Here is a 12,601-nt window from a genome sequence, read left to right as displayed (position 1 = left end):
CGCATCCGTTACCTCTACCTCCCGCGTTCCATTTCGCAGCGCTCGTTCTGCCCGTGGCAAGTGGCCTGTGCTCTAAAATTTTTTTTAGGCGCGGTGTGAGAACTCTGGATTCTGACCTCGCAGATAATGCTTTAATACAGAAGGTTTATAGTGGAGGCTTATCAATTTCGCTGCAATTGAAAGAGGATATATTTGTAATCATTTTAAGCACTGCTACAAGATATTTGGTGAAGTATATAAGAAATCGAGTGGCAGAAAATCCGGCGTCTTGGGCGTCACTGACAAAGACCGAAAAATCCCCGAAAAATCCCCAGAGGAGGTACCTAGGAGGTTGGTGGGACAGTTAGGTCACGTGACCTCGTGGCGTCCATCACAGCCTGAGCAGACGGAATGTGAGCTAGCTGGCCACCGTGGCAGGTGGCAGGTGCATTAATGATTGGTCAATCGGGAAGAGCAACCCGGGCCGTACAAGGCTCTCCGCTACGAGCACCTCTGACCGCAGGGCAGTGACACATTGCTTATCCACAGCACCACTGTGCCAGGAGTCGTACGAGGACCCCCATGGATCTATGATTGTTATGTAGAGAATGACCTTCTGCATATATAAGAACTACGCCATTATTCTATAGCGTTATGCCATTAAGGAGGAGCTTAAGTGACCCCTCTAAATTTCCTGCCGACTGCCTACTGTACTTTATTCACAGGAGCCTGTCTCAGGCCAGCTTGCTGAATGATGGGCAGTCGTGGCCAGCTACACTGGCTGAAGTGCGTCCGTCTCGTGGGTGCCGGCAGTTTGGCCGCAAGCTACAGTTGACAAGCATGGGTGAGGACCACTTTTTATCCGAAATTATGTTTAAACATCATCACTAGGCATATTTATGCCTAGTTGTATTGTCGCCATCATCGGCTGTTCCCCTAAAAGCTACAAAGTGAGTATACAGTTTTCTCAAGTTGATCACCTAAAACAAATCTTCGCGACCATTATTATTTTACATATTATTCGGATATATTTGTTTACGTTGATGTTAAACATGACTGGCGGTTTAACACTGCTAAGCATGAAATATTGTCCAAAATCCGAGTTTCTAGCAGGTGAGCACCACCACAACGACCCTGAAAAAAGTGCGATCGAGGTGGGCACTGGCCCATTCTGGCAGCCATACGCGCCTTCAGATTTTACCCAGTTGATGTAGACCAGCGGCCAATGCGCCAGTGCAGTGTTTTTTCAACAGTGTTGTCAACGCCAACACGCTTTGCTCTTGTTGCTCTGTTTCTGCCAAAACTTTGTCCACGAATCGCATGCAGCGCACACCCCCGTTTCACTACCACCACATACCTCAAAGCGCGTATATTAGTTTGATAGTAGTATTAGTTGAAGAAGGCGATGTTAAATGCGCAGCTCAATAGTGTGTTGCAGTTTAACACTTGGCATGTTAAACGGCAGAGGTAGCCTAGTGTACTCACGCATTGGCCAGCGATGGTGATCTTTTCGTACCTTCATGGGTTCGAATCCCAGTCACGAATATTTATTTTATTTATTTTCCTTGCAAACCGACTAAAAATCGCAAGATCTTGCTCGCGGTAGGTGTAGTGCTTTCGCACTAATAAATGTTTTCAGTTTCTTTTCTGAGTGTATACCTCACTTATTATATGATGGTCACATTTCTGCTAAGGGTATTGTTGTAAGCCCTCATAGTTCGGCATTGCCATTCCTTTTTCTTTTCTCTAATGCCTTTTCTCTGTCTCGTTATTTACTTTATGATCTTTTTCCTCTCATCGTCCTCTCTCAAACTTCCTCTCCTTCCCTGTACTGTGTGTTGAGAGTAGGAAAGAAGGGCTTGGTAGAGGTTTGAGGCGGAGGAGTAGCTTTGAAGGCAACATTTTTGTTGTAGTTTGTGCAAGGTTCACTAGGTCCATACATCACAATCACCAGTGCATACTGCAAAGGGTAAAGGGTGAAGTAAGTCAGGTGTGCTGACAACATCGGTAATCAAGAGTGCGGCGACTCCTCACCCTTTGGGTTGGGAATTATGTCGATATAGCTCTATTTTTGGTAACGAAACTTTGGCCGCATACCTTGTTAACCTATTGGCCGGAAGTCGGTGCCATAACTGCGGCGCAGCATCTTTGCGGGCTCTGACCCATGGGCACCCTATATTTACACGCAAACAAGCAATCAAAGGTTATCTCTTTCTTCGGCAGGACGTGAGTGAGCGCGAATTTAGGATTCAGTGTGATTGAAGTATTGCTGTTGAGGTGTCGGTACTCTTTCAACTCCGCTGTCTTTTCGCATGCAGCTCCAGTTAGCCGGGGAGTTTCTTCGCGGACGACGTGATGGCTTTACGCTGGAGGCTGCACCAGCGTATCCGCACGGCACGCCAGCTCTGTCAACCATTCGCCGGGTGAGTACTTCTGAGCAAGCAGCAGCCCTCTATTAGTTTGGGAGAGTACAAAGAATGAAAGTTCTGTATTTGCGATTAAGTGCCTCCAAAATGTGAGTGTTGCCAGCCGGTGTTGGCAGCATTTGCACTCCTTGTCTGCTCTGGCTCCTTTTTGGCGACTGCCATTTGTTGTATCTGTACTGTTCTAGGTCAGCGTAGTGTTGATCTCCTTGAACTATGCTTTAAAGCCATTGGGTACAATGCAGTGAAATTATTCCTACAGTTTAGCTGTGTTTGCCTCCTGCTCGTTTTTTTTTGTAAGCACTAAAAGCTTACAAGGTCTATGTACAATGCATTGCAGCTTCAAGATAGGCTTCGGCATTTGGATGGGTACATTTTCAGCGCGTTTCCAGGAAGGGTTCCACGGCATTTGCTACGAAGAAGAGGGCCGAGTGCTTGTATATTTTCAGCCTAAACAAATGTCTTGCTCCTAATGCCACTTTGCGCATATGTCGAACCTCCAGGTGTTGTGAAGATGGGACATCTGACATGCGTGTCCCTTCTTCATTAAACTATTAAACTTTTAAACAACGGTCGTGGACGTCTGGAAGTAGTCTTTGTCAAAAGTGTACGTCCCAGGGGGTTCTGCTTCTGAGCAATACAGCATGGCTACTCTTGCATATTCAGACGTCTTTATCCCAAAAGGTGAAGTGAACTTAATTCCTTAGCTCTCCAAAGCTTAGGAGCGTCACATGCATTAAAAAGCACAGCTACATGGCTTGGAATCAAAACATTTGGGCAGTATATAGTTTTGGCAAAGTCTGTACGTGAAGACTTGTGCATCCCGCGGTTGCACACAAACACGTCACTTGTCGAGGCGGTTGTGCATTTACCAGCAATAGTCCACGGCGCCCCCATTCGCAGTTGTGTTAAGCACCGCATGTATGGTTAGCACAGATACGTCAGATGCTCAGGCCTCTGTAGCAGGCAATCAGCTTATTGATTAAATTTAATGGCCGTCACCCCACCCACTGGGTGCAAATCCTGGACTGACAAATCAACTATTTCCTTCGTTAAACGGAAAAGAACCAACGTGCGACCGTCCCGTAACCGCATTTAAACAAAACATTTGTGGACACATCTCGATAGTTGTTACGCCAACGGCGTAGCACATGCTTATGGGTTCATTGTAACCAAGCACCCGCTTTGGATGGAGTACAAATTATGTGGCACTACTCGGTGGACGGTTTGGCATCACGTGAGAAAGAAATCATGGCTGAGAGGGCTTCAGCGCCAATCGCTATGCAGAGCTGTTATAGGCGAAGTGTCTTAAAGGCGTCAATGGACTCCCTGGAACCAACTTTTTACGTGATATGTCGTTTGGAATGCTATTTGGGAATGACTACAGGATTTGTTCGCCTTCGCTTTTGCATCACCTATATTTCAAAGGTTATGGCAAAGTTTATCTTGTGGAGCTTGGTCCTATTAATGCTAAAGCCGAGTTAAAATAGTTCTCTGAGAAATTGAGGTTCGAAATGTCGAATCTACGGAGCTTGTAGAAAAAGCAAGCAAAGTATTTTTGCACTAGCATTTAAAATGGTGACGCAATCGTCGATTAAATCCACGACGATGTTCAGGCTTCTCCTCACGGCGTCAGAGAAGTGTTAGGAATCTCGTTGTGACGTCATTTTTGCCGAAATTTCAGATGTCCGCTGCCTTCTACTACATGCTGTTGTGCAACTTGCGATGCCACCAATCAATGCTGCGTGAGCTTAACCTTGGATTTGGGTTTTTTTTCCATGCAACTACCGTTTCTCCACTGGAAACATAGCACTGTCATACGTGACGTCATTACCGGACTCTCTGCCAGTGGCTGTGCATTGCAGATAAACCTCAAATCCAACACAGATCTATTCGGCGGTTGCGCTGCGATTTCAAAATGTGGGGCAAACGATTTCGCAGCTTATTGCTCAGGACATTCAGCCCTTTTAAATTCATCATATTGAAAAGCACCTTCAGTTTCCCTTTAAATAATAATCTGCATGACGCTGCTCTGCATATGAGCTATTCTTGCACTCTGCGACTTCAGTGAACGTTAAAGAACAGCAGCTGGTCGAAAATTCTGAAGCACTCCACTACGTAGCCTGAGTCAGTTTGGGACGTAACCCCCCCCCCACACACACACACACAAACACCCATGATGAAGGCAGTGAGGTGTTTCATGCACGTCGCTTAATTGTGCCATCCGTCGACGTTTTCAATTAACACCACGTAACTCAACAGCGATGGATGAATTTCTATCCCCGGTGCAAACTCAAATAGCAGTTCCTGTGTTGCCACGGCTGCTCTCTACCGACAAGTAAAATCAGTGAACAGCACACAGTATTATAAATAACCACGCTAATTTCTATGGGAAGTGCTGCTTACAGTTGAAATTAAAAGCGCTTTCTAGATTTTATAGGATTCTGTGCGCACATGGTACAAATCTACACTTCTTGTGTCCTGCTCTATGTGCCATTCAGCTCTTACATGTACTGCATCTTATGCATTTTGGCTTAATCTCAGAATTCTTTCGAAAAACGGATATTCATGGAATCACTGGATATCCTCATGATGATTAAAAAAAAACCTGTGGCCTTTGTATGTCACCTTGCCAGCCCTGAACTTGGCAGGCTACTCTACTGCGTCATCTTTACTCGGCATTGGGTCAGTGAGAGAGTAGACATCTGCAACTGAAGTTGAAGGTGTTTCATCCAGTATCCTACATATGAGAGGCAGCTGAAAAGGGTGTGTTCAGTGTTCCTAAGGATTCAACACTGCACTCAGAAGGAATGGTCGCGATGGTTCCACCGGCTGCTTTAGTACCTGTTGAAACAATTGACGTTGAATATGTTGCTCGTGCCGAAAACTAAAATTGGAAGTGTTCTATTTCGGAAGTAGTGAACACGAGAGGCTACGAAGCCTCTCTTATGGGTAACATGTATCAGAGGAGTACAAGAGAAATACAATTGCCACATGCAGTTCAATGTCGGCCCTTACGGGTCTGTGTTGCCACCGCAAATTTGAGGGGAGATTCAGGTCAGTATTCTCTAGGATAAGAAACTCTTCTAGCCTAAAATATATCCGGAATATTTAAGGTAAGAAGTTAGTTAAACAAAATTGCGCCTATAGAACCTGCAGAGAATTTTTTCAGAGATTAAAAAAAAGTCACCTTTCAATACTAATTGTTATGAACTTCTTCGGGCTGCGTCAGGAAGAACGGATCACATACTGCATGAATGCTGACGTCATTTTCAAAAGAGATTTTCAAGCGAAAGTACTAAAAAATTTCTCAACAAAAGAGATTTTCACATAGAAGTGTTAGACCTTCCGTGGTGGCTCAGTGGTTAGGGCGACCGGCTAATGATCAGGAGTTCCCGGGTTCGAACCGGACCGTGGAAGCCACGTTCCCATGGAGACGAAATGCTAAGGCGCCAGTGTGCAGTATGATAATAATAATAATAATAATAATTGTTTTTTTGGGGGAAAGGAAATGGCACACTATCTGTCTCAAATATCGTTGGACACCTGAACAGTGCAGTTAGGAAGGGATAAAGGAGGGAGTAAAAGAACAAAGGAAGAAGTGCCGTAGTGGAGGGCTGCGGAATAATTTCGACCACCTGGGGATCTTTAACGTGCACTGACATCGCACAGCACATGGGCGCCTTAGCATTTTTCCTCCCTAAAAACGCAGCCGCCGCGGTCGAGTTCGAAACCGGGAACTCCGGATCAGTAGTCGAGCGCCCTGACCACTGAGCCACCGCGGCGGGTGCAGTATGATGTCAGTGCACGTTAAAGGTCCCAGGTGGTTGGAATTATTCCGGACGCCTCCACTACAGCACCGTTTTTTTCCATTCTTCTCTCACTCACTCCTTAATCTCTTCCCTTCTGGCGCAGTTCATGTGTCCACCCCTATTGAGACAACCGCTGCGCCATTTCCTTTCCCCAAAAAACAATTTTCACGCAGAAGTACTACCTGAAAGCAATGAGAAAGGGAAATTTTTGCTTATATGTACAGTGCGGTGTCCACATTGCCGTCTTTGAGTCAAAATTATTCCGGAGCTCTCCACTAGGGCACATCTTCCTTCCTTTATTCTTTCACTCCCTCCATTATCCTTTCCTTTGCAGCGCTGTTCAGGTTTCTGTGGATATGTGAGACAAATACTGCGCCTTTTCTTTTCCCTAAAAACCATTTTTCAATTTTCCAAGTGGCGGTGCCGGCGAGCGCGCCTATGTGCGCTTCTGTTTGGCAAGTCACGAGGTTTGCTCCGCTCCTGCGCAGGGTCCGACCCGCATCAAGATAGGTCTTGGGAGACATGCAGTAAAGGAGCTTTTGCTCTAAAATCATGCTTTCGCACAATGTTTCGTGTTGGAAACTATAAACCGAGAGCCATTTTTTCTTTAACCCAGGCCATATGAATCTGATCACAACAGGTAGTGGCTTTCTTTGTAAGGAATCGTCGCAATAACACTCTCAGATATCAGTGGACGTGTTAACCGGGCCGTGTAGGAATGAGGGAAGGCGAGAAGATTGGCCTGAAATAAGAGAGAAATAAGTGCCGTAGAGGAGTGCAGCGATGTAATGTCGGCCACATAGGGATCTCTAGCGCGCATCGACATGTGTTTTTATGCAGTGCCTAATATCATTGAATGGAATGGGTGTGGTTTGCATTTACGGAGAGGGGTGCGCAGCCCTTTAAGTTTCTCAATTGAAAGGATGACCTCAATGTCGCTGTGCGTAGAAGCAAGGTTAAAAGGGACAGATTAGAGCAACTCATATCGCAGACGAGACAGGAACGGATGTTTTTCAAAAAAGAAAATAATGCTGTAACTGTCTAAAATCTCGGTGGACAATTGAACCCCAGAATCCAGCCGTCACTTCTCTATTAATGGTTCTGCCCATTAGGAAATGACCTAAGTAAACATGTACGTGTTATACGGTGGTGGTGAAAACGTAATCTGAAGCAGTGGAATTTGGGACACGCAGGTCCTTGGGGCCCCCGCACGGCCCCACTGCACTCAAATATTCATGTCTCGGAGGCTAATGACGCTGGCAGCTTTGCCTGCGACGATGACTTTCTTGGCCGGGTCCTCGGAGCGCGGTAGAGTCTCCCAAGCCTCCCAAGTGCTCATCATCATCATCATAACCATCAACCTCGGGCTAAAGCGCTGGCAGGCTCGTTTCCGTGATTCCCGGAGTTGGCAGGCACCCATGTGACCTCCATGTGGTGGGGCGGGTGTGCAGCGAGAGAGTTCAGCATGCGACATGCAGGGACGTGTACTCTCCCGTGAGCAAAATTTAGTATCCCTGTTTTAGTTTGACAGTATATACCGGGCCTCCATGTCCTTGATGGCCAGGGCAACGGCGGCCTCTTCTGTCTCCTCCGAAGTCGCAGGTGGGGTAACGTGTGGGATATGCTACAACCGCGTCCTCGCCTGTGCATAGGATTGTGTGCTATATCGACACTGTGCGAGTTTGGGTCTGTACCTCTCCACTGCACAGTTTGATTGGCTGCACCAGCCAGAACCTCGCTGTTCTTCGTGGCATTTGTCAGATACCTACAATAAGTACGGTTCCCGTCTATTTTCAGCTATCCTCTCTTTTATACAGGAAAAAGAAATTTCACCGTTTGGTCTCACAAGTTTTCGAATTTCGAACGCAGCCGCCGGTGTGCCGAAGGGGCGCAGTTTCTTCGTTGTCATGGAAACAATCGAAGAACTCACCTTTTTTCCCGGGCCGTCCAGCTGCCTACTTGCGCCCTGCATGGCCCAATACGGTGAACTTGTCCAGACTGACGGGGATCTACATTCGTATACCGAAGAGCGGGTGCGTACTATATCATTTACTTGGCAAACTTGCCGTTTGTTTGTAGCGCAAAGTATACAGAAATGATCGTCGACGCCTGGTGAAATTAGGACGTGCTCCTATTCATAAAAACCAGGGATTACTGGTATCACCTCCGAGAAAGCATGAAATCGCCAACACGATAACAAAAAAGACAGCTTCTGAAGAGTGGCTGCATCAAGTTGTGTTCACACTTCCTAAGATATATTTGTGCCTTCCTTTCTGAGTAAGTGGTAAAGATGAAATGTTTGGAGTTGTTCTACTAATATTTTATCCTTCATTGGACCAATGGTGATTGTTCGCTTTTAATTTGATGCTGGCTGCAATGTTAATAGTGGAGTACATCTTTACAAACCGAGCAACAATGCGCCTCTGAAGCCTACCAGAAGCATCCTCCGAGAATGAAAGCAACTTCCTCATTCATCAAGTTCAACTGTGCATGCGAGACATTTTGAAGGTGACGTTTAAAAGAAATATGCGGAAAACTGACAAAAAAATGAAGGAATGTCTTTTGTTATATGATTGTTTGATGACTAATGCGGGAATTTTAAATTTTCTTGTATCTACTTCACTAGAACCGCAGCGCAGTCCGCAGTACCGCCAGATAGGCGCAATTTGAGCACTATTTACGTAGTTCAGGCGTGTGCAGCACAGATGCACAGCCAATCATACGAAAAAGTGTGCGTTCCAAAGGGGGTTTCACTGATACATGTTGCTTTTACTTCCTCTAAATGAACAAAAATTCAGCTTGAACTCTGCATAAATTTTTCTGCAGAAAGCTTTTTAAGTCTTCTCCCATGCTTGCTGGATACGACATAGCTCATACCGCAAGCTAAAAAGGCGACAATATCAGGGTTCAACTTGTCGAAAAACCCGCAGTGCGGGGGAGGGAGTGGAGAGCATTCCTCTTAGGGACTGTCCTACCGACAAGAGCAAAGCAAAAAATACGCAGTGTCAAGCTTCCCTCCCAGGAGTTTCCCCAATTGGTTCAATTTTATAGCGAGAGCTATTTTACGGAGTATGGCTCGAGCCGCGCTTCAGTCAAACCCGAATTCACAGCTAGCCCAGGACCCGAGCTAATTAAAGTTAGTCCTTTTTAGGCTCCAGCTTAAGAGAAACAAATGACTGAGATAACACAGCACTAAGGAGAACAGGAAGTCTGATTTTTCGCGACAAAAATTATTTCGCCTGGCCTTGCCCGAAAGACATCGCACTGCTTAGGGCAAGAAAAAAGCGAAATTGCTACCCGGATTTGGCTTTGCCGCCTGAAAGCCCTCACGCGGCCCACGCTTAAGGTGAATTCACATTTATATCTGTTAGTGGTATTGCCGAAAAAAATATCTGTATACCGAAAGCGAGCATAGCAGTCAGAAAGTCGTCGCCGCAGAGGAGACCCTCTCACCTTGCCGTGCCTCTGCGGTTCTAGCCGGGAAGCCTTCCGGCATGCGTGCTCAGAGCAACGGCCAAACAACCAAGCGGCCGGCACGGCCATGTATACACGAGTGCAAACTTCCGCTGTGGGCTTGGCAGCAGATATATAGAAATATGGGAGAAAATGTATGATTCGCGCGTGCCTCAAGGAATGGTTGTGGCTTACGCTTACTTCTAACTCCAACCATAAACGAGGTTATGGGCTTCATCCGTACTATGCGCACCCGCACATGGACAGCTCACCAGTGCTTATGGGTGGCATTAACAGAGAAGAAACGAATGAGCGCTTCGAAGAAGAGATGCGGGACTTCAGCAACTAGCTCGCTTGCGACGCAGCAGGTTGGACTACAGACCAGGAAGACGTGTACTGACTCACTGTTTAACCCTCACAGCGATGCACGAGACTTGGAGCTGGCAGTGCGCAGTTCAGCTACCACAAGGCCGTAATTATGTGCAGCGTGGAGCAATATATAAGAAAAAAAGTTGCGAAATTTTGACCCACCGTTGTGGCTCAGTGTTAGGAGGCGCGGCTACTTAGCCGATTTCCCGGGTTAGAACCTTGGCGCGGCTGCCGCGTTTCGATGGAGGCGAAAATAAAATACGTCCATGCGCTGTGCGAGCCAGTGCGCGTTAAAGATCATCAGGTGGTCGAAATTATTCCGGAGCTCTGCACTACAGCACCCCTTTCTCTTTTTCTTCTTACACTCCCACCTTCCTCCCTAACTATAATGGCGCTTTTCGGGTGTCAGCTGAGGTGCGAAACAGATACCGCGCCATTTCCTTTCCTCAGAACCAATTTTCAATCTTTTGCCTGCATATCAATGTACTTGCCAATGCATAGCGCGCCAGTTTTGACTGTGCCTGTTCTGGGCTGTGTAAAGGATAAGTCAAAGCTGTGGGGTATTGTGCGCAGTTAACCAGCTGTCGCAATAACACTTAGCACTGTGTCGTTTTGAGTGATTAACTTTTTATTTGAAGCAGATCCCAAACTTATTAAGGTTCTTCCACACCGAGTAACTACTGGTAGACCTAGCTTCGCTACTGGTGGGCCCAGCTTTGCTACTGGTAGACCCAGCTTCGCTACTGGTGGACCCAGCTTCGCTACTGGTGGACCCAGCTTCGCTACTAGTGGACCCAGCTTCGCTACTGGTGGGTGTTCCAATGTCACGGATCAAGTGATCACGAAGGGAGGAAGTACAGTCTCTAACTGGCACGTCTATTGTGGAATGAACTTAGCTTTAAGGTCGACCAACCAGCATTGATGTGTCCATCATTCATTTTGCAAATACATGCCTCTCCATCCTGGGCAGTATTGAAGCATTTGCACAGAGGACCTAATTCCCAGTTCCGACAATGTTAAAGAACCCAGGTTGGTGAAATTTCCGGAGCCCTTCACTACGACGTTTCTCATAGCCTGAGTGAATCTGGGACGTTAAACCCACATAAACCATAAAGCATGAAGTCGATTCCCAGCAAGCTTGAATGGCAGGTGATGCCCTCGGTTCGCAGTAAAATAGTATTGCGCGTTTATTCACACATTAACAAATCTGATGCCATGGCGACTAGGTTGCGGACGACCAAATATTGGCTTCCTGTTCAAACTGAAATTGCTTACCGCTGTCACTCTGGCCACCCGACTTTAGGTCGTTTTCAGTGATATTCCTATACATTATTTAAAAAAAAATGTCTTCTATGTCTTGTGAATTACTTACTTTTCTGCGCATGCTGGCCGAGAGGCAGGCGCGTTGAATCCCCTGGATCGCTCGTTTGATAGCCGTATCAACGACAGGACACTACCGCCATCGTTCCGGTCCCTTCCGCGCGTGGTCCGCCCACATCAGCTGACCCAGGCGATGACGTCAACAAAAGCGCGTCAACGCAGCTATATATTCAAGAGCCCCACCGACCAACACTTCAGTGGACTTGGTGGCACCGGACGAGCAGGGATGCTCATTCATTTCTTCTTCGTTGCCCAGATCGCACTGCTGCCGGCCAGGACCATCGATGGACGCACTGCGCATGCTGGCCGAGAGGCAGGCGCGTTGAATCCCCTGGATCGCTCGTTTGATAGCCGTATCAACGACAGGACACTACCGCCATCGTTCCGGTCCCTTCCGCGCGTGGTCCGCCCACATCAGCTGACCCAGGCGATGACGTCAACAGAAGCGCGTCAACGCAGCTATATATTCAAGAGCCCCACCGACCAACACTTCAGTGGACTTGGTGGCACCGGACGAGCAGGGATGCTCATTCATTTCTTCTTCGTTGCCCAGATCGCACTGCTGCCGGCCAGGACCATCGATGGACGCACTGCGCATGCTGGCCGAGAGGCAGGCGCGTTGAATCCCCTGGATCGCTCGTTTGATAGCCGTATCAACGACAGGACACTACCGCCATCGTTCCGGTCCCTTCCGCGCGTGGTCCGCCCACATCAGCTGACCCAGGCGATGACGTCAACAGAAGCGCGTCAACGCAGCTATATATTCAAGAGCCCCACCGACCAACATTTCAGTGGACTTGGTGGCACCGGACGAGCAGGGATGCTCATTCATTTCTTCTTCGTTGCCCAGGTTGGTGATAAATACACAGTTTATTCTATCCGGGATGATTCCCGTGCCTTGATGGTGCTACCAAGTCCACAGTTTCTTGTTTCTACATTGGTGGAATGTGTTGATGTAATTAGTCTGCTGCTACTAACATCCGGTGACGTGGAATTAAACCCGGGACCGAGCTCTGACTCGGACTCAGAGTCTAGCTCTAACAGTGAAATGTTGAAAAGAATTCTTAAAGAACAGACGAAAACCAACAAAGTTTTGAGGCAGCTAACATCGAATCTGAAGCAAGTAGAATCAACAGTCAGTAGTATTCAAGACAGGATTACGGTAATCGAGACGGAAATGAGCCG

At 47.1% G+C, this 12,601-nt stretch overlaps 1 protein-coding gene and 1 long non-coding RNA gene across 2 annotated transcripts in view; one reads left to right on the top strand and one right to left on the bottom strand.

Moving 5' to 3' along the window:
• Positions 1-12,601, bottom strand: part of LOC144102418 (sodium-coupled monocarboxylate transporter 2-like) — a 639,582-nt gene that overhangs the window by 158,367 nt on the left and 468,614 nt on the right. The gene's annotated exons all lie outside the window — the stretch shown is intronic.
• LOC144101160 (uncharacterized) lies at positions 704-8,214 on the top strand. Its single transcript, XR_013307945.1, has 3 exons — positions 704-823; positions 2,298-2,402; positions 8,084-8,214. It is a non-coding gene; the product is annotated as an uncharacterized LOC144101160 (long non-coding RNA).

Source organism: Amblyomma americanum, chromosome 8 (genome assembly GCF_052857255.1).
Source record: "Amblyomma americanum isolate KBUSLIRL-KWMA chromosome 8, ASM5285725v1, whole genome shotgun sequence".
In the NCBI taxonomy this organism is placed as follows: domain Eukaryota; kingdom Metazoa; phylum Arthropoda; class Arachnida; order Ixodida; family Ixodidae; genus Amblyomma; species Amblyomma americanum.
Note: the sequence above shows the minus strand (reverse complement) of the source record. Positions and strands in the feature narration are given on the sequence as shown.